The following is a 19,013-nucleotide window of genomic DNA, read 5'->3' as shown; positions in this document are numbered from 1 at the left end:
ATCCTTCCCCCAGAGCCTCCTAGGCCTCTGGCTATCTTTGATGCTGCTGTAATCCACTGCCCACAGGGTGAAAGGATGGCACTGCCACATTCATTATGGCAGAATGTTGCTTCCTGGCTAAAGGATACAAATCCTCAGGATTCTCCTATTTTGTTCCAAGTTGAAAGCGAAAGTCTTCACACAACAGGACCTCAGTTTAGAAAGTAGCTGTGTGGAAACAAAGACTCTGAGAGAGGGCTCTCTGAAAAGCTATTATGTCTGCTCACCCAATTCAGTAGATATCTGGGGGTTCAGGGTCACAGTTCAGCCAAGGTTCCAATCCACTGTCTGGAGACTGCCCATTCACATTCCATGTCCCCACAAAAATCCTGCAAGGAAGAGAAGGATGTGGAACTGCAGGAATAGGACTCCAATCTGAACAGACGTGCTGGTAAAATATGCAAAGACAACAGGAGTGTGTGGCAGGTAGGATTACAAGGGCAGGCAAGATCAGGACCAAGAACAAATAAGTAATACCAGCCACTTCTTCCTCAACTTAGCTATTCTGGGCCCCAAATGAGCTTTGCTAATGAAAGAAAAAAAGCTTTTTCCTTGTATTTTTTTAAGATGTGTCAGCCAGCCTGATATTTAAGCACTATCCCAGTAGCCACAGGCAACCAGAAATTCTTTGAAGGCAAGTGAGTTGGTTGATCTCTCCATTCTTCCTTCACCTGGCAACCTGGTTTCCAGGCTGGCTTTCAGGGAGCAGAAAACCACCTCTCAGATCTGCTGTGCCAAGCTTGTTTGCTAGAAGATTACCCCGTAACACCCTTGTCCGCTTTGCAAACCTCCTAAATGGCTAGCCTTCTGTGTTTCCATGCTGGCCATGAAGGAATGGGCATTCCCCACTCTGAAAACAGCACAGAAATACAGCCTGTCTAGTAAAGGGGTAAAAAGAGCAAGCTAAACAGCCTCTGTAAAACAGTAAGATATGAAGCTGCTAACCACATACTGATAAACATATCATAAAAGCAGACATTAAAAACAAATGGCCACTGGGTACTACTAATGGAACGAGGAAATAACCAAAGCAAAAACTTTGTCTGAAGTAGTAAGCTTAGCATTACAAGGATGACCCACACCAAGTTTTTTTGGGGGGGAGGGGTCACACCTCCCTGTCCTCCAGCACAGCTTTTAGGAGGAGTTCCAAAGGTTTTGCTTCAGTTTTGGATTAACTGCATCTTGTCACAATGTCTGAAGCTGCACAAACCGCTTACCGGTAATTTGAACCATGGCTCATTGAAACAAGCCAACTTCCAATCATGGGTTTACAAAGCTGGTAAAATGAACCACCATAGGATCTGGACACACCAAACTGTGGTTAATTTAAAATACAAGTGGAAGCTTCCAAATAGGCTTGGGGTGGGGGAGAAGTGTGCAAACCTGGAGGAGAGGCTGCTGTCCTGTTCATAATATGAATCATAGAATCATAGAATCATAGAATCATAGAATCATAGAATCATAGAATCATAGAATCATAGAATCATAGAATCATAGAGTTGGAATAGACCACAAGGGCCATCGAGTCCAACCCCCTGCCAAGCAGGAAACACCATCAGAGCTCTCCTGACATATGGTTGTCAAGCTTCTGCTTAAAGACCTCCAAAGTAGGAGACTCCACCACACTCCTTGGCAGCAAATTCCACTGTCGAACAGCTCTTACTGTCAGGAAGTTCTTCCTAATGTTTAGGTGGAATCTTCTTTCTTGTAGTTTGGACCCATTGCTCTGTGTCCGCTTCTCTGGAGCAGCAGAAAACAACCTTTCTCCCTCCTCTATATGACATCCTTTTATATATTTGAACATGGCTATCATATCACCCCTTAACCTCCTCTTCTCCAGGCTAAACATGCCCAGCTCCCTTAGCCGTTCCTCATAAGGCATCGTTTCCAGGCCTTTGACCATTTTGGTTGCCCTCCTCTGGACACGTTCCAGTTTGTCAGTGTCCTTCTTGAACTGTGGTGCCCAGAACTGGACACAGTACTCCAGGTGAGGTCTGACCAGAGCAGAATACAGTGGCACTATTACTTCCCTTGATCTAGATGCTATACTCCTATTGATGCAGCCCAGAATTGCATTGGCTTTTTTAGCTGCCGCGTCACACTGTTGGCTCATGTCAAGTTTGTGGTCAACCAAGACTCCTAGATCCTTTTCACATGTACTGCTCTCAAGCCAGGTGTCACCCATCTTGTATTTGTGCCTCTCATTTTTTTTGCCCAAGTGCAATACTTTACATTTCTCCCTGTTAAAGTTTATCTTGTTTGTTTTGGCCCAGTTCTCTAATCTGTCAAGGTCGTTTTGAAGTGTGTTCCTGTCCTCTGGGGTGTTAGCCACCCCTCCCAGTTTGGTGTCATCTGCAAATTTGATCAGGATGCCCTTGAGTCCATCATCCAAGTCGTTGATAAAGATGTTGAATAAGACCGGGCCCAAGACAGAACCCTGTGGCACCCCACTAGTCACTCTTCTCCAGGATGAAGAGGAACCATTGATGAGCACCCTTTGGGTTCGGTCAGTCAGCCAGTTACAAATCCACTGAGTGGTAGCATAGTCAAGACCGCATTTTACCAGCTTCTTTACAAGAATATCATGGGGCACCTTGTCAAATGCCTTGCTGAAATCAAGGTAGGCTACATCCACTGCGTTCCCTTCATCTACCAGGCTTGTAATTCTGTCAAAAAACAAGATCAGGTTAGTCTGACATGACTTATTTTTCAGAAATCCATGCTGACTATTGGTGATCACAGCATTCCTTTCTAGGTGCTCACAGACTGTTTGCTTAATGATCTGCTCCAGAATCTTCCCTGGTATTGATGTCGGACTGACTGGGCGGTAATTATTTGGGTCCTCTCTTTTCCCCTTTTTGAAAATAGGGACAACATTTGCCCTCCTCCAGTCTGCCGGGACTTCGCCTGTTCTCCAGGAATTCTCAAAGATGACTGCCAGTGGTTCTGAGATCACATCTGCCAGTTCTTTTAATACTCTTGGATGCAGTTCATCTGGCCCTGGAGACTTGAATACATCTAAACTAGCCAAGTATTCTTGTACTATCTCCTTAGTTATTCTGGGCTGTGTTTCCTCTTGCTGAATCATTTGCTCCAAATTCTTCAGGTCGGGCATTGTTTTCTTTATCGGAGAAGACTGAGGCAAAGAAGGCATTGAGGAGTTCAGCCCTTTCTGTGTCCCCTGTTTGCATTTCACCATCTTCTCCTCTGAGTGACCCCACTGTTTCTTTGTTCTTCCTTTTGCTACGAACATACCCATAAAAGCCTTTTTTGTTGCTTTTAACCTCTCTAGCAAGCCTGAGTTCATTCTATTCTTTAGCTTTTCTGACTTTGTGTCTACATGTGCTGGCTATTTGTTTGAATTCCTCTTTGGTGGTATCCCCCCTTTTCCATTTTTTGTACACATCTTTTTTTAATCTTAACTCAGTTAAAAGTTCTTTAGATAGCCACCCTGGCTTCTTTAGGCACCTTCCATGTTTCCGTCTCATTGGTATTGCCTGAAGTTGTGCTTTTACTATCTCCCTCTTAACAAACTCCCAGCCATCATGAACTCCCTTTCCTTTTAGTATTACTGTCCATGGGATCTCACCCAGCACTTCCCTAAGTTTTATGAAGTCGGCTTTCTTAAAGTCAAGAAATTGAGTCCTAGTATGCTTGGCTGCTCCTTTCCGCTGTATAGTAAACTTCAGAAGAGCATGATCACTCACGCCTAATGATCCTTCCACTTCTATCCCACTAACCAGGTCATCAACATTGTTTAGGACCAGATCTAAAATGGCTGTTCCTCTTGTTGCTTCTCCCACTTTCTGGACAATGAAGTTGTCTGCAAGGCCAGTGAGGAATCTGTTTGACCTTATGCTCTTGGCTGAGTATGACATCCAACAAATATCCAGGTAATTGAAGTCCCCCATTACTACTATCTCCCTTCCTTTTGCAAGCTTGGCCATCTGTTCCAGGAAGGCATCATCTATGTCCTCCGTTTGGCTTGGGGATCTATAGTAAACTCCCACAATGAGGTCTCTGTTATTCTTCTCTCCCTTAATTTTGACCCAAATGCTCTCACTTTGGCTTTGAGGTTCTAAATCTTGGATCTCTTCACAGGTATACACATCCCCGACATATAACGCCACTCCTCCTCCTTTCTTGTCTGGTCTGTTTCTCTGAAATAGATTGTATCCCTCCATTATTACATTCCAATTGTGGGACTTATCCCACCAGGTTTCATTGATGCCTATTATGTCATATTTAGTTTGCTGTACCAAGAGCTCAAGCTCATCCTGTTTATTTCCCATGCTTTGCGCATTAGTGTACAGACATTGAAGTCCATTAATCATTTCCCCGTGTCTCTTATTTAAGGATTTTTTCCTCCCACCACTAGGTCTGCGTGCTGTTTGCTCCATTTGGTCTATGACATTTGGATGATCATCTTCATCAATTGATAGACTCCTACCTTCAGGAGCACTGTCTCCCTCCCCCACATTAGTCAGTTTAAAGCCCTCCTGATGAGGTTTCTGAGATTTTTGGCAAAAACATTCTTCCCAACCGTTGTGAGGTGCAGTCCATCGCTTGCCAGAAGTCCATCTTCAAGAAACTGCAGTCCGTGATCTAAGAATCCAAACCGTTCCTGTTTACACCATTTGCGAAGCCAGCTGTTCACTTCCACTATTTTTCCCTCTCTCCCTGGGCCACGTCGTTCAACTGGGAGGACAGATGAGATGACAATTTGTGCATTTAATTGCTTCAATTTCCTGCCCAGAGCCTCGTAGTCTCTTTTGATCTTCTGGAGGCTATTGCTTGCAGTGTCATTGGTTCCCACATGAACCAAGAGGAAGGGGTATTTGTCAGTGGGTTTTATGATTCCTTGCAGTCATTCAGTTACATCTTGGATCTTAGCTCCGGGGAGACAGCACACCTCCCGAGACATCTTGTCAGGCCTACAGATCACTGCTTCTGTTCCCCTCAGTAGGGAATCCCCTATCACCACTACACGCCTCCTCTTAGGTTTGGTCGGGGTTCTTCCGTGAGCTGTCCATTCCAAGGTCACCTGCACATTCCCTGAGGACTGACTTTGCTGCTCGTCTTCATATACCTGATCGACTGTAATGAGGGAGAGATCCTCAAATGGAGTCTGTTCTTCGTCTTCCATGCTAGGGGAGAGGACTTCAAAGCGATTGTGTATTTCTAAACAATCAGAGCGAACCCTGGGCCTCCTACTTCTTTGAGTCATGTTTCTCCATATATCTGGCACCTGTGTTGGTGAACTAGCCTCCTTCTCAGGGGTGTCCCCTGTCTCCTCCTTGGTGGAGACGGTGTTCTCTGTTGCTTCCAAGAAGAGCTCCAGCTCTCTAATTCTTTGGAGCGTAGCTACACGTTCCTCCAGTTGCTGGACTTTGTCTTCTAAGAGGGCAATCAACATACAATTGCTGCAGGTAAACCTGCCTGCAACCTTTGTCAAGATGGCAAACATTGCGCAGGAACCGCAGGCGACTGCAGCTGTTCCCTCACCCTCCATCTTGAAAACGTGTCGTTGGGGGTGGCTACAGTGGTCCTCCATCTTAAAAAGCATGAAGACAGGACAAATAACCCCCCCAAAAAACCTAGGTCTCCCCCAACAAACGTTTGAGACTAGCTCCCCTAAATCTAAAAGATGGATCAAACTGCACGCGCAGTTCAGCTGCTGCCCTGCAAGCTCTGATAAGCTCCTCCCACAGCTAATCACCTGACTTAACAGAAACCCTGCCCCCTCTGACCTTTGCACAGGGAGAGCAGCTAATCAGCCACAAAGAAACACACACACAAGAAAACCCTTTTTTAAAAAAAATAAAATGATATTTATTGAGAATTTTAAGGTTACAAAGAAATAAGAAGGAAAAACCAAGAGAAAAAAGGAAAGAAAAAGTAGATAAAAGTAACAATTAAACAATACAAATCAATAAAAGCCAAAGTCAAAACGAAAAAACAAAACACACAATACATCAAAATCAAAAAGCAAAAATAAACAAATTTTTTTTAAACAAATCCAATATTCCCAAATGCTTAACTGTCATTACCTTATTTCATCGACCTCCTCGCACCTCCTTTTTTTGTATTCTAGTTCTTAATTATCTCAGCAAATCCTTTCCATCTTTCACAATATTCTGTCATTAAATTACCTTAATCTATTTTAACCTTATCTTACCATAAAAAGTCCTAAAACTTAAAGCTTAAATCTGCTAAAGCCCAATAATTTCATTCCAACATTTTTCTAATACTCATTAATTTTACAATACTTTTCTAAATTTTTAAAACTTTCTTCCAATCTTCATCCATCGTCTCTTCTTCCTGGTCTCGGGTTTTGTCAGTCCTTTCTATCCCATCCATCTTGTCCAACCTGGTGACCTTATGTCCGAGGCTCTTAAGTCTCTTCCATGTCCCTTCCGCAGGTCTTCTTCATATTTATACCTGTACTTTACTTTGTCTTCTGCTCCTTTCACTTGGGGAGACTCCAGCTTGACAATATTTTTGTCCCTTCTCGACAAGAGACCTTTTCCATAGTCAACACCGAAATCCACGTGATATTTGAAGGCATGTGTCAGAGCTGCTTGAAGATCCTAGCTCACAGAGGATCACGCTAGCCAGCGATCATTAAGTAAAAGTCTTTATTGAGTTACAGTTTCCATTCTCACGCTGCTGCGCGCAACTCTACGTCTAGTAGCTAGATCGGCGAAGCTCCGTCTGAGTCTCCGCCCCGTGTGCACCAACTTAATATCCTAGCCCGGCTCCACCTTTTCTGCCTGACTGTCCTCCTCTGGGTCCCTCTACCCCCCGGGGTCTCTTCCTTCCGGGATTCTTCTGACGCTGACCCCCCGGACCCTCCTGTCTCCTTGCGCCGGGCTTTAGGACCTGGCTCCCTTTCCGGGCTGCTTACTGCGCCACCTTCCTCTGCATTTGAACTTGGCGCGCGCGCCCAACCTTCCACTTTCCGCTTAACCGTTTCTTCGCTCCCCGATGGAGGTGTGGCCACTCCTGACTCGTGCCCTCCCTCCTGTGGTGAGCTGCCAGCGCTTGCCCCCTGGCTCCTTTCCTCTTCCCTGCTCTCTGGCGGTGACGCTGGTCCCGATTTCCAACTGCTCTCCTCTGAGTCCCCTCTGGCTCTATCTTCCTGGGGTGCCCCCCTAGACTCCCCCCTTGCCCTGGCCACTGGTGCTCCTTTCTGTGAATCCTCTGATTCACTGGAAAGACTCGGAGATCTCGGGTCGTCGTCATCACTCATCTTTTCTTCTGCCTCCTCCCCTTCGCTCTCTGTTTCCTCCCTTGCCCTTGCCTCTGCTCCTAAACCCCTGACATCCATCCCCCCCTCGAAGCCCCCCATTCCCCCCTCCCCTCCTTCCGGTGCTGGAGCTGGGTGCTGCTGTTGCAAAGGGACGAACGTCGGATATCGTTCGCTTCCCGTGGCGGGTCTCCATCTGAAGTCTCCCGGGTCTTCCTCCCTGCTCTCGTCGACGACGGTCACCTCCGCTTCCATCTCTGTGCCGCCGTGCTCGAAACCAGGGTCGTCCCCGAAAATGTCCATGTCCGTCTCTCCCTCACTTCCTCCTGGCGGCGTTGCTCGTCCTGAGCATTCCAGCCACTTTCTGCGGAACTGCTCCTCTGGCCTATCGTCCCACCAATACGAGGGTTCTGATGCAGATCCCGAGGGTGACCCCTCCGGGGAACGGACGTCTCGTGTCGGGTCCTCGTCCGAGTCGAACCCCCGGAACGTGCTGGCCGAAAGCGTGGGCGTGAAAAGCCAGTCGTCGAAAAAGTCTGCTGGCATAGGTCTATGTGGGAAGAGGGCATGAAACTCGTCTTTGAGCAGAGGTTCGTCCAAGGCGTAGCCCGGCACCCAGCTGTTCGCACTGGCCGGGGTGCCCTCCTTGGCGAGAAAGTATTCTACCCCCTCTTCCCCCCATCTGGAGTCCAAAATCTCCGTGACTTCGTTGATGCGCTCCTTCTGTGCCACTCCCGCGTGCCCTGTTCTGTCTCTGACCGGACTCGGCGCCGTTCCGGGTTCCTGGAACCTGTGCGGTGCCTTGTAGGGAGTGAGCACCGATCTGTGGAATACCGGATGCATTCTGGAACCCTCCGGAAGTGCCAGTCTGAAAGCTACCGGGTTGACCTGCTCTTCGACTTGGTAGGGCCCCAGTTGTTTATGCCCTAGTTTCTTCTTGGCCAACGACCTGGCCGGCACTGCGTGGGCTGCTAACCAGACCCAGTCTCCCACGTGGAGCTCTTCGCCAACCCTTCTGTGTTTGTCCGCTTGTACCTTGTATGCGTGCTTGGCCAGCTCCAGGTGGCGCCTCAGCTGATCGTGGACTTCCTGCAGCTCCGACGCGAACGCATCTGCTGTCTGCGGCTCCCCCTCCCCCATTCTTTCCAGTCCCGGGAAGGTTCTGGGGTGCCTCCCGTTGTTGGCGAAGAACGGCGTGACCCCCGTGGACACGTGCTTCGTGTTGTTGTAGGCGAACTCGGCAAGCGGCAGGTAATCCACCCACGTCGCAGGCTGTTGATTTGCATAACATCTCAGGTACTGCTGCATGATGGCATTGACCCGCTCCGCTTGCCCGTTGGTCTGCGGGTGTCTCGCCGACGCCAGGTTGATCTTGACGTTCAGGAAGCCCATCAGCTTCTGCCAGAAATTCGAGATGAACTGCCGCCCCCGGTCGGACAGAATAGACCGTGGCAGACCGTGAACCTTGAACACGTGGTCTATGAACAGTTTGGCGGTTTGCTCCGCCGTGGCCACCTTAGCACACGGAATGAAATGTGCCATCTTGGAAAACAGGTCCACCACCACCAGCACTGCTGTCTTGCCCCTCGAGCTGGGCAGATCCGTGACAAAGTCCAGGGCCACCCTTTCCCAAGGTTCGACCGGAGTTTGCAGCGGTTCCAACAGTCCGGCCGGCGGTCTGTGCACTGGCTTGGCCCTCTGGCAGGTGTCACACCTCGCCACGTAGTCTGCGACCTCCCCTCTCATTCCAGGCCACCAGAAATCCCTGGCTACTAATTCCACCGTCTTCTCCTTGCCGAAGTGCCCGGCAGTGGGCGCGTCGTGCATCTGCTGCAGCACCTTGGCGCGAAGGTCGTCTCCCGGCACGTAGATGGCCCCTTTACGGATGAGCAAACCATCTCGTAGCTGGAAACCGTCGGCCGCTGCCTTGCCCCTTTGCACCTCTGCCATCTTTGTTTGCGCGAAGGAGTTATCCTGCAACGCTCGTCGCACCGCCTCCAGGTCCACGGTTGCCGCGGCGCACGCCCACACTGTTGGTGCGAAGATGTGCATGGCGGCTGCTGGCGTTGCGTCCTCCAGATACTGCGGCTTACGGGAGAGAGCGTCCGCCATGATGTTGGTGTCCCCCGGGACATACTCTATGCGGAAGTCGAAGTTCGCAAAGAACTCAGCCCAACGTATCTGCCTCTGGTTTAGGAACTGTGCCGTGCGCCAGTGCTCCAGATTCTTGTGGTCCGTGCAAACCTGCACCGTGTGCTTGGCGCCGATCAGGAAGTGCCTCCACGCTTTGAACGCTGAATGAATGGCCAGCAACTCCCTGTCCCAGATGGTGTAGTTCTGCTCGGACTTGCTGAGCTTCCTGGAGTAAAACGCTCCCGGTCGCCACACCCCCTGCGGGTCCTTTTGCAGCAGGACCGCCCCCACGGCTCTGTCCGAGGCGTCTGTCTCCACCCTCATCGGCCTGCTGGGGTTGACGTGAAGCAGCTGCTCTTCCGACGCGAAGAGACGCTTGAGTGCCTGAAAGGACTGCTCCGCCTGCTCTGTCCAAACGAACTTCTTTTTCTTGGAGCTAAGCGTGTCTGTGATGGCCGCTGTCTGCATAGCGAAGCCCTTGATAAACTTGCGATAGAAGTTCGCAAAGCCGACAAACCGTTGGACCTCCTTCCGGTTGCGCGGACTCTTCCAATCCAATACCGCTCGAACCTTGGCGCTGTCCATGGCGAGCCCCTTGTCAGACAACTTGTAGCCCAGAAAATCCACCTCCGTCACGTCAAATTGGCACTTCTCCAGCTTGGCGTAGAGCCTATGCTGCTTTAGCCTGCTCAGCACTTCCTTGACGTGTCCGTCATGCTCCTGCTGCGATTCCGAAAAGATCAGGATGTCATCTAAGAAACAGACGCACGTCTTGTAGAGAAGTCCCGCCAACACGTGATGCATGAAAGCTTGAAAAACGTGGGAGCCATTTTGCAATCCAAAAGGCATAACTCTATATTCGTAGGTACCCAGTGGCGTGAACATGGCCGTCTTCCACTCATCTCCCTCCCGCATGCGAATGAGGTTGTACGCCCCTCGCAGGTCTAACTTGGTGAACACTTTTCCCTTGCGTACCTTTGCGAGGAGGTCGTCGATTCGGGGCATGGGGAAGTCCGATGGCTTGGTCCCATTGTTTAAAATGCGATAGTCCACTACCAGTCTTTTTTGGGGCGTGTCTCGCTTTTTAACAAAGAATACAGGACTGCCCCCCACTGCCTTGGACTCTCGGATGAAACCGCGCTCCAAATTATGATCTATGAACTCTTTGAGTTCCTGCAGTTCGTCCTCTGACATGGAATACAGTTTCCCTTTAGGCAGCGCCGCCCCCGGCAGCAGGTCAATTTTGCAGTCATATGGTCTGTGAGGGGGTAGCCTGTCTGCCTCCTTCTCGCAGAAAACTTCCAAAAATTCTGCGTACTTGTGGGGAATCGCTTGCAGCGTGCCTAGCAGCAGCTGTGACTCCTCTTCCTCTCCTTCCTGCCGGGGCACGATGCAGTGTTCAGCACAAAAGGAAGAGCCGAAGATCAGCTGCCTCTGGTACCAAGCCAGCGTTGGGCTGTGCTTGTCCAGCCAACTCATTCCCAATACAATGGGCGTATCCGATAGTTGAGTGACATTGAAGCTGATGATTTCTTTGTGATTCCCAAGTCGCATCGCCATCGGTGGCGTCTGCTTCACCACTTGCCCCCCTAGCAGCTCCCTGCCATCCACCGTGACAACCTGCAGGGGCAGTGTGGCCGGTAGCAACTGTATAGCGTGTTTGTCGACAAAGTCCTGCCCTATAAAGTCCGCATTGCTGCCCGAGTCAACTGTGATTGGCACGTCCATGGTGATTCCATTGGGCAGCTGGAGAGATGCGGTGAGCCTCACTACTGGTTTGGGCGGGAGGGGGTTCACGGGCTGTAAAATCTCTGGGGACTGCGTCACTAACACGTCTGGCTGGGCCCCAGGGCCTCTTCCTCCAGCCAGACTGCGTCGTTTCCCTGCTGTGGTCCTCCTTGCTGCGTTGCTGCAGTCACCATTGCTGAGGCTGCAGTGAGCTTGTGGAGCCTCTGGGGACACTCTTTCGCCATATGCCCTGGCTCCTCACAGACGTAACACTTCCTGTTCCCTCTAGGAGGCTTCGCTTTCACTGCTGCCGGTGCTAGGGCTCTGGTTGCTGACTGAGCCCTTGCACCTCCAACCTCCATAGGTTCCGCTCCTCCTCCTGGTGGAGGCGTGGATTGCGCACGCGCTGCTTCTCTGGGAAGGAAGGAGGAGCCCCTGGCTGGTTCGCGCCCTCCACGCCCTTCGTCCCTGCTCCACGGACGTTCTTCCAGCCGCACCCCCACTGCCAGTGCCCTCTGAACGACCTCCTGGGTGGTCCGGGGTCTCTCCCCCCTCGCGATCTCATCTTTAATCGAGCTGTGCAGCCCCTCCCAAAAGAGGTCTCTTACAGGGGCCGAATCTCTGTCCCATTCCAGGGCACTGACCAAAGCGAAAAAGCGGGCATGGTACTGCCTCACGCTGGCCCTCCCTTGCCTTAGTCCATGCACCTCCTTCCGGGCAAGATCCACGTCAATGCTTGACAAAAAACACCCATCCATCGCTTTAATAAAGGCATCCGCATTTTGGAGCGCCGGATCCTTATCTCTCCATAAATTGCGCAGCCATGCTTTAGCATCCCCATGCAAATGGGACATGATGAATCCCACTTTCTCTTGCTCATCTCTAAAGTCTTTATTCAGCAGTTGCAGTGCGCACAGTACGTCTGCTCTAAAGTTGGGATACTGTTGCAGGTTCCCATCGAAGTGAGAGACCAGACCGCCTGTTCGTCTCGCCAACCCAATTCCCTCCTGCCTGGGTGTCTGCTTTGTCAGCACGTCTAACCTGACCTGGAGATCCCTGCAGGCGGCAGCTGCCTCCTCCTCTCTCTTCCTGGATGCGAGAGCCTCGGCATTCAGTTGTGACACTGCTTTTCTGAGTTCCTCTATCTGCTGCTCAGCCGTCATGTCGTCTGCCGTTCGTGAGCTCGCTAGTAGGCACCTGCTTCTCTCCCCTCCTCGAGGCTGTAGATGCCCACAATTAAGAGACGGAGCCTACTGTCAGAGCTGCTTGAAGATCCTAGCTCACAGAGGATCACGCTAGCCAGCGATCATTAAGTAAAAGTCTTTATTGAGTTACAGTTTCCATTCTCACGCTGCTGCGCGCAACTCTACGTCTAGTAGCTAGATCGGCGAGGCTCCGTCTGAGTCTCCGCCCCGTGTGCACCAACTTAATATCCTAGCCCGGCTCCACCTTTTCCGCCTGACTGTCCTCCTCTGGGTCCCTCTACCCCCCGGGGTCTCTTCCTTCCGGGATTCTTCTGACGCTGACCCCCCGGACCCTCCTGTCTCCTTGCGCCGGGCTTTAGGACCTGGCTCCCTTTCCGGGCTGCTTACTGCGTCACCTTCCTCTGCATTTGAACTTGGCGCGCGTGCCCAACCTTCCACTTTCCGCTTAACCGTTTCTTCGCTCCCCGATGGAGGTGTGGCCACTCCTGACTCGTGCCCTCCCTCCTGTGGTGAGCTGCCAGCGCTTGCCCCCTGGCTCCTTTCCTCTTCCCTGCTCTCTGGCGGTGACGCTGGTCCCGATTTCCAACTGCTCTCCTCTGAGTCCCCTCTGGCTCTATCTTCCTGGGGTGCCCCCCTAGACTCCCCCCTTGCCCTGGCCACTGGTGCTCCTTTCTGTGAATCCTCTGATTCACTGGAAAGACTCGGAGATCTCGGGTCGTCGTCATCACTCATCTTTTCTTCTGCCTCCTCCCCTTCGCTCTCTGTTTCCTCCCTTGCCCTTGCCTCTGCTCCTAAACCCCTGACAGCATGTTTCAAGGCCCCTCCAAAGTTAAGGGCCCCCACAACTCCGAGCTCCCCCCAGCCCAAAGCCAGACTTGAAAAATCAAAACATCCCTGCATAGGGGGGTCCATCCAGCGCCCCCATCTCCAAGCCAAACAGAACTCCATCTCTCCAAATCTGACTTTTTCCAGGTTCATTCGTCAAATCCAACAACTCATGTTCCTGCTGGGCCACAGTTCCCTCCATCTCTGCCACCCGGGGTCCAGCAACAGCCTCCTCCTTCATCTCATCTGTCAAAGCACATTCCTGGATTAATTCCTGGGTGGGTTCTATATAGGTACCCACTGTCTGTCCAAAATTTCCGATCGCAACAGTCATCAAATCCATCTTCTCATGTAACTGTTCCAATAAAGCACTTGTCTTGCAAAAGGCAAGCACCAGAGCCTCTGAGTACATTCTTGTTCAAGGTCGAAGTCTGGTCCCACGATCTTAATCTATTACAGCTGCAAAGCTCCCCAGTTCGGTTTTAATAACAGTTTCACAAGCTCCCTCTAGGGGAAACAATTTCTTTTTGTATCCATCCTTTTTTTTTAAAAAAAAGCAGATCTAGCAACAAAGTTTTCCTTTTTCGGATATTTTGTCAATATTTTGTTCCTTTTAAATGTGAAGGGGAACAATGGAATCAATATGTTTCTCTTCTTTTAACTATCTGTCAAAAACGTTTGTCCATAGTCAATGAACTTCCCCAGAACGTCTGTCCTGACACCCCGCTCCCAGGTTCAAGACGGTGGAAAATTGCCTTTCTTTACTCTCTCTTCTGCAGGTTTAAACAGTCTAAAAAAGGTTCCCCCCTCTTCTCCTGCTTCCAAGGGGGGTTCAGTAATTTTAAATGATGAAATTTTGGTCCTTTACAGACGACTTTCTAAACTCTAGCTTGCTGTGTCTTTGCTTCAATCTATCTACAAAAAGCAGAAGGCGGACTTCCTGTTTAGACCTTCCCGCTTCAGTGCCAAATGAAAAAATTTCTTAATCCAATTTTCCGTTCTACTCACAGGCAGTTGTTTAAAATCCAATTGTCCACAGGAAAAAGTCAGCGCTCGCCGGCAACAGCAATGCGGCTTCACTCCGTGAAAGAAGCAGTCGATTCAAAGCACCGCGCCACTCACCCCACATCGCTCCAGATCCCCGAAAACTGGGTTTCCCCACGAGTAGGGGGGGCGCAAAGGTGCCAGCCGAATCCCACGTCCACAGGCTTCTCCCGCCTGTGGTTTTTGATGGGTCTCCACCTCGCCGTGGCGGTTCAAACCCTGTTTTCCACGGAGCGGATTCCTCCCGATCAGAGGAAATCCGCCATTGCCATAGGCGCCAACCCAGAAGTCCCCATAAGAAAACCCTTTTGCTCCTCCTTCAGCTGCTGCCCTGCAAGCTCTGATAAGCTCCTCCCACAGCTAATCACCTGACTCAACAGAAAACCTGCCCCCTCTGACCTTTGCACAGGGAGAGCAGCTAATCAGCCACAAAGAAACACACACACAAGAAAACTCTTTTGCTCCTTCTTCAGCTGCTGCCCTGCAAGCTCTGATAAGCTCCTCCCACAGCTAATCACCTGACTCAACAGAAACCCTGCCCCCTCTGACCTTTGCACAGGGAGAGCAGCTAATCAGCCACAAAGAAACACACACACAAGAAAACTCTTTTGCTCCTTCTTCAGCTGCTGCCCTGCAAGCTCTGAAGCCACGGTTCAGTATGTGGCACCAAGGAAAATTGCCCACCACAACTAATACTTTAAATTACCCACCCATGTGGCCTGAGTGAACAGGACAGACTTTGCCTGGCACCCAACAATAAAGCTGTCATGTAGATGTCGCTTTCTCCAACCCCAACTATGATACAGGTTCCACTGGTGTTTGCATGGTGTTTGCACTTTTGCATGATCTGACCTGAAATTCTGGGTGTTGACATATTCCTTCTCTCTCTTGGCAAGGACGTGCTTGATGAGTCCCTCTCTCTGTCCGGACTGCGTATGTGTGGAAGGCACAAAGAGCTTGTGCATAGTGTGGGTCACTTGGGGTTGCTTCTTGCTCATGCTCTCCTTGTCACGGATACGCCTAAGGGAGATGAGAACAGAACTCAAGTAGTCCTTAAAAGCAAGGAGGCGGGAGGGCACAGTACACCTCTAAGGCAACTTACAGCCTGCTTGGTGGCAGCGGTGGGGGTGGAGGCTCCCGGCGGGCACTCATTTGCTGATTCTGCAGGTTTCTTTCCTTCTCCATGAAGTTATCCTTGAATCCCAGAATTCCGGAGAGAAGAAAAGACTTCTGAGGTTAGAGAGGCTTCAGAACCGTTTGGGGAAGTTTCGGGAAAGGAACTTAGAAAATGCTTAACTGCAGGAAAATGTTCCTGCCTCCCCACAGCACCACATTTGTCGGACAATTGCCTCTCAGCTTATGCATGTTTAGGAAGGATTGTGGAGGCAACAGGTCCTCCCCTCAAGGCCTTTTCCTCTAAAGGAGGTAGACTGATCTTCTCCAATCCTCTGGCCACTGCTGAGTTTTCCAAACTTGCTGGCATATTGAGTGTAGCACCTTAACAGCATCATCTTTAACAAAATTTAATAGTTCAGCTGGAATATCATCACTTCCACTGGCCTTGTTATTAGCAGTGCTTTCTAAGGCCCATTTGACTTTGCTCTCCAGGATGTCAGGCTCAAGGTCAGCAACCACACTACCTGGGGTGTATGAGACATCCATATCTTTCTGGTATAATTCCTCTGTGTATTCTTGCCACCTCTTCTTGACGTCTTCTGCTTCTGTTAGGTTCTTTCCACCTTTGTCCTTTATTATGGTAACCTTTAGTTCCTCATTCTTTCAGCTTTAACCCTTTTCCCGCCTCTATTAATAATTCTCTGTACGTCGGCCAATTTCCTCTCTTATTAAGAGGTTTTAATGCTAATTCTTCAACCGGTGAAAGCCACCATGGAGTTTTGGGTTCTAAAAAATCTTTGTTTATTCCACACTTTTATAAGTGTTTTTCTTATTATATGATTATGAAAACCTTTGTGTTTTTTTATCTTTCCCATACCATAAATATGAATGCCAACCAAATCTATTATCATGTCCCTCAAAATCTATTATTTCATCTCTCTCTAATTTAATCCAGTCCTGAATCCACGTGATGCAAGCTGCTTCATAATGCAATTTTAGGTCTGGAAGGGAGAAGCCTCCTCTATCTTTAGTATCTATAAGTATTTTGTATTTTATTCTAGGCTTTTTCCCATTCCAGACAAACTTAGAAATATCTTTCTGCCAGTTGCCCTGCCCTCGCATGAAGTCTTGGGTTTGCAATTTGGGGAGAGGGAAGACTGTCTGCGGCACTGGGGAGCGGGCAGGCTGGCGAGGCCCCCTAGATCTAGAGGCCCTAGGCTTCAGCCTACTTAGCCTATACATAAATCCGGCCCTGCCTATGTCACAGTGATCACAGGCCCATTGATCACGTGCAAGGCATTCTGCGTGTTGGGAAGGAGCCTCCTGTTCTGGGCCAGGTGGAAGAGTGACTCCACCAGATGGTTGAAAGGGGATTGTGATGCCCTGGGATTCCGATTCGGAGGATGAAACAGAGGAATCCCAGCCTGCACAAGAGTCCCCGCCTCCAGGGCCGGCTGAACTGGGGCAAGGCCTAGATGCTGAAGAACCTGCACCTGTGGCAGTGCATCAGGAGCTGGCCCCAGGTGAAACCCTTCTGGCCCCAGAGAGGCTTGACGACTCAGTGGCCACAGGTGAGCCTCCTCCAGGGCCCAGTAACCCTTTGGCCTCTCCTGATCTGCAGAGGCTTAGGGCAGAGAGGCGAAGGGAACTGGTTGCCCCCAGGAGGAGTGCTCGCCTTAAGGCCAGAGGAGGTGGGGCTCCTGGGGGCCGGGACCGCCCCTGGCCTTAGAAGAGGATAAAAGCCCAGTCAGCCCGGCCCCAGGTTGCGGGAGCAACGTCGTTGTTGGCTTCGGACCTTCCTGTGTTCCTGATCCCTGCTCGGCCTCCTGTTCCTGACTATCCGGTACTCCTGTTCCCTGCTCGGCTTCCTGTTCCTGACTATCCGGTACTCCTGTTCCCTGCTCGGCCTCCTGTTCCCGACCATCCGGTGTTCCTGTTCCCTGCACAGCCTCCTGTTCCAGCGTATAACTGCCCTCCTACTATCATGAATAGAAACAATCATGAATAGACAAAAACGGGCATCTGGAAGGAACCACTATGCCAACAGGATGTCGGACTGAATGGGCCTTGGCCTGACCCAGCAAAGCTCTTCAAATGCGCTTATGTTCCCCTGACTTTGGGGACGCCTTGCAGAAGTCTCACCCATCTCATGGCTAGTCTTCTAGTGTGGACCAGTTCTACAAGCTCTCCCCTCCTGTGCCAATCGAAGGAAGACTATTTGGATTATAATGTGATCATGATGGGAGATATGAATGGAGTGGTATCTACAAATATGGACAAGGCACAGAGACAGGTAGTTACTAAGGACGGCAGACTACCAAAAACCTTTTTTGAGATGACTGATAATTTGGATTTAGTTGACATCTGGAGAACAAAGAACCCTTTGGGTAGAGAGGGAACTTTCTTCTTTGAAGCTAAAATGACATGGACAAGAATTGACCAAATTTGGGTAACTAGAGGACTAGCTCCAAAGACAAGAAAAGTGGAAATTTGCCCTAAAACTTGCTCCGACCATAATGCTGTGAAGATGGAGATGAAACTAACACCAATTGGCTCTTTCAGATGGAGGATGAATGACACCTTGTTTAGGGACGAAGAAGTGACTAAGAAGGCCCAGAAAGCCTTGAGAGATTATTTCGAGATAAATATGAATACTACTGTTGAAAAAAGAGTAATCTGGGACGCAAGTAAAGCGGTTATGAGAGGGTTTCTGATACAACAGAATGCAATAAAGAAGAGAACTCAAAACGAGAAGAAAGACAAAATTTTGGAGAAAATAAAGGAAGGGGAGAAGAAATTGAGAGCAAAACCAAAGTCGCAAGACATCTTGAGAGAAATAAAGTTATATCATGTACAATATATGAAAATGATGAATCAGGAAATAGAATGGAAAATTAAACAGATGAGACAAAAGACATTTGAGTCAGCTAATAAATGTGGGAAATTGCTGGCCTGGCAAATGAAAAAAAGACAAAAACTCAACACTATTATAAATTTGGAAGTGGAAGGAAAGAATATACAGAACCCAGTGGAGATTAGAAATTGTTTCCAGAGGTATTTTAAACAACTATATACACAAGGATCACAGAAAGAAATTGATATAGATCGATTCCTGAAAATAAATGGACTACAAAAAAATCTCTCAAGAAAACAAGCTAATGTTGAATTATAAAATAACTGAACAGGAGGTAGAAGGTGCCATTCAGAATATGCAATTGGGTAAATCTCCAGGGCCGGACGGTTTAACTTCAAGTTACTATAGATCTTTGAAAAATTGGATAATACAACCACTAAAGGAAGTTTGTAATGAAATTCTGGAAGGGAAAAAAGCACCAGAGTCGTGGAAAGAAGCTTACATTACACTTATACCGAAAACTGAGTCTGAGAAGACACAGCTTAAGAATTACCGCCCCATATCTCTGCTTAATGTGGATTATAAAATTTTTGCAGATATTTTGGCTAAAAGATTAAAAAAGTACTAGTGGAAGAGATACATAAAGATCAAGCAGGCTTTCTCCCGGGCAGACACTTGTCTGATAATGTCAGGGCTGCCTCAGATCTCAGCTCACAAAAGATCAACGCCAGGTTCTTCTTATATACAAGGGCGTTTATTGCAGTTCATAGTAAGTTCCACAACCGAGGCGCGCAGCCCCCACGTCTGTTAACCTTAGACG

General features: G+C 49.3%; 2 pseudogenes across 2 annotated transcripts in view; both read right to left on the bottom strand.

Annotated features, from left to right (window-relative positions):
• The window catches only part of LOC310697839 (inositol polyphosphate 5-phosphatase OCRL-like), a 728,228-nt pseudogene that overhangs the window by 61,217 nt on the left and 647,998 nt on the right, over positions 1–19,013 (bottom strand). The gene's annotated exons all lie outside the window — the stretch shown is intronic.
• LOC310697817 (inositol polyphosphate 5-phosphatase OCRL-like) overlaps positions 1–19,013 on the bottom strand; it is a 73,456-nt pseudogene that overhangs the window by 50,797 nt on the left and 3,646 nt on the right. Inside the window, exons 2-4 of the transcript XR_014530129.1 lie at positions 15,326–15,453; positions 15,076–15,243; positions 267–368 (exon numbers count right to left, since the gene is read on the bottom strand). The product of XR_014530129.1 is annotated as an inositol polyphosphate 5-phosphatase OCRL-like (transcript). The remainder of the gene's footprint in view (positions 1–266; positions 369–15,075; positions 15,244–15,325; positions 15,454–19,013) is intronic.

This window comes from Podarcis liolepis, assembly GCF_965112155.1.
Source record: "Podarcis liolepis genome assembly, chromosome: W".
NCBI classification, from domain to species: domain Eukaryota; kingdom Metazoa; phylum Chordata; class Lepidosauria; order Squamata; family Lacertidae; genus Podarcis; species Podarcis liolepis.
The sequence above is the reverse complement of the archived record's forward strand: the minus strand, read 5'-3'. Positions and strand labels throughout refer to the sequence as shown.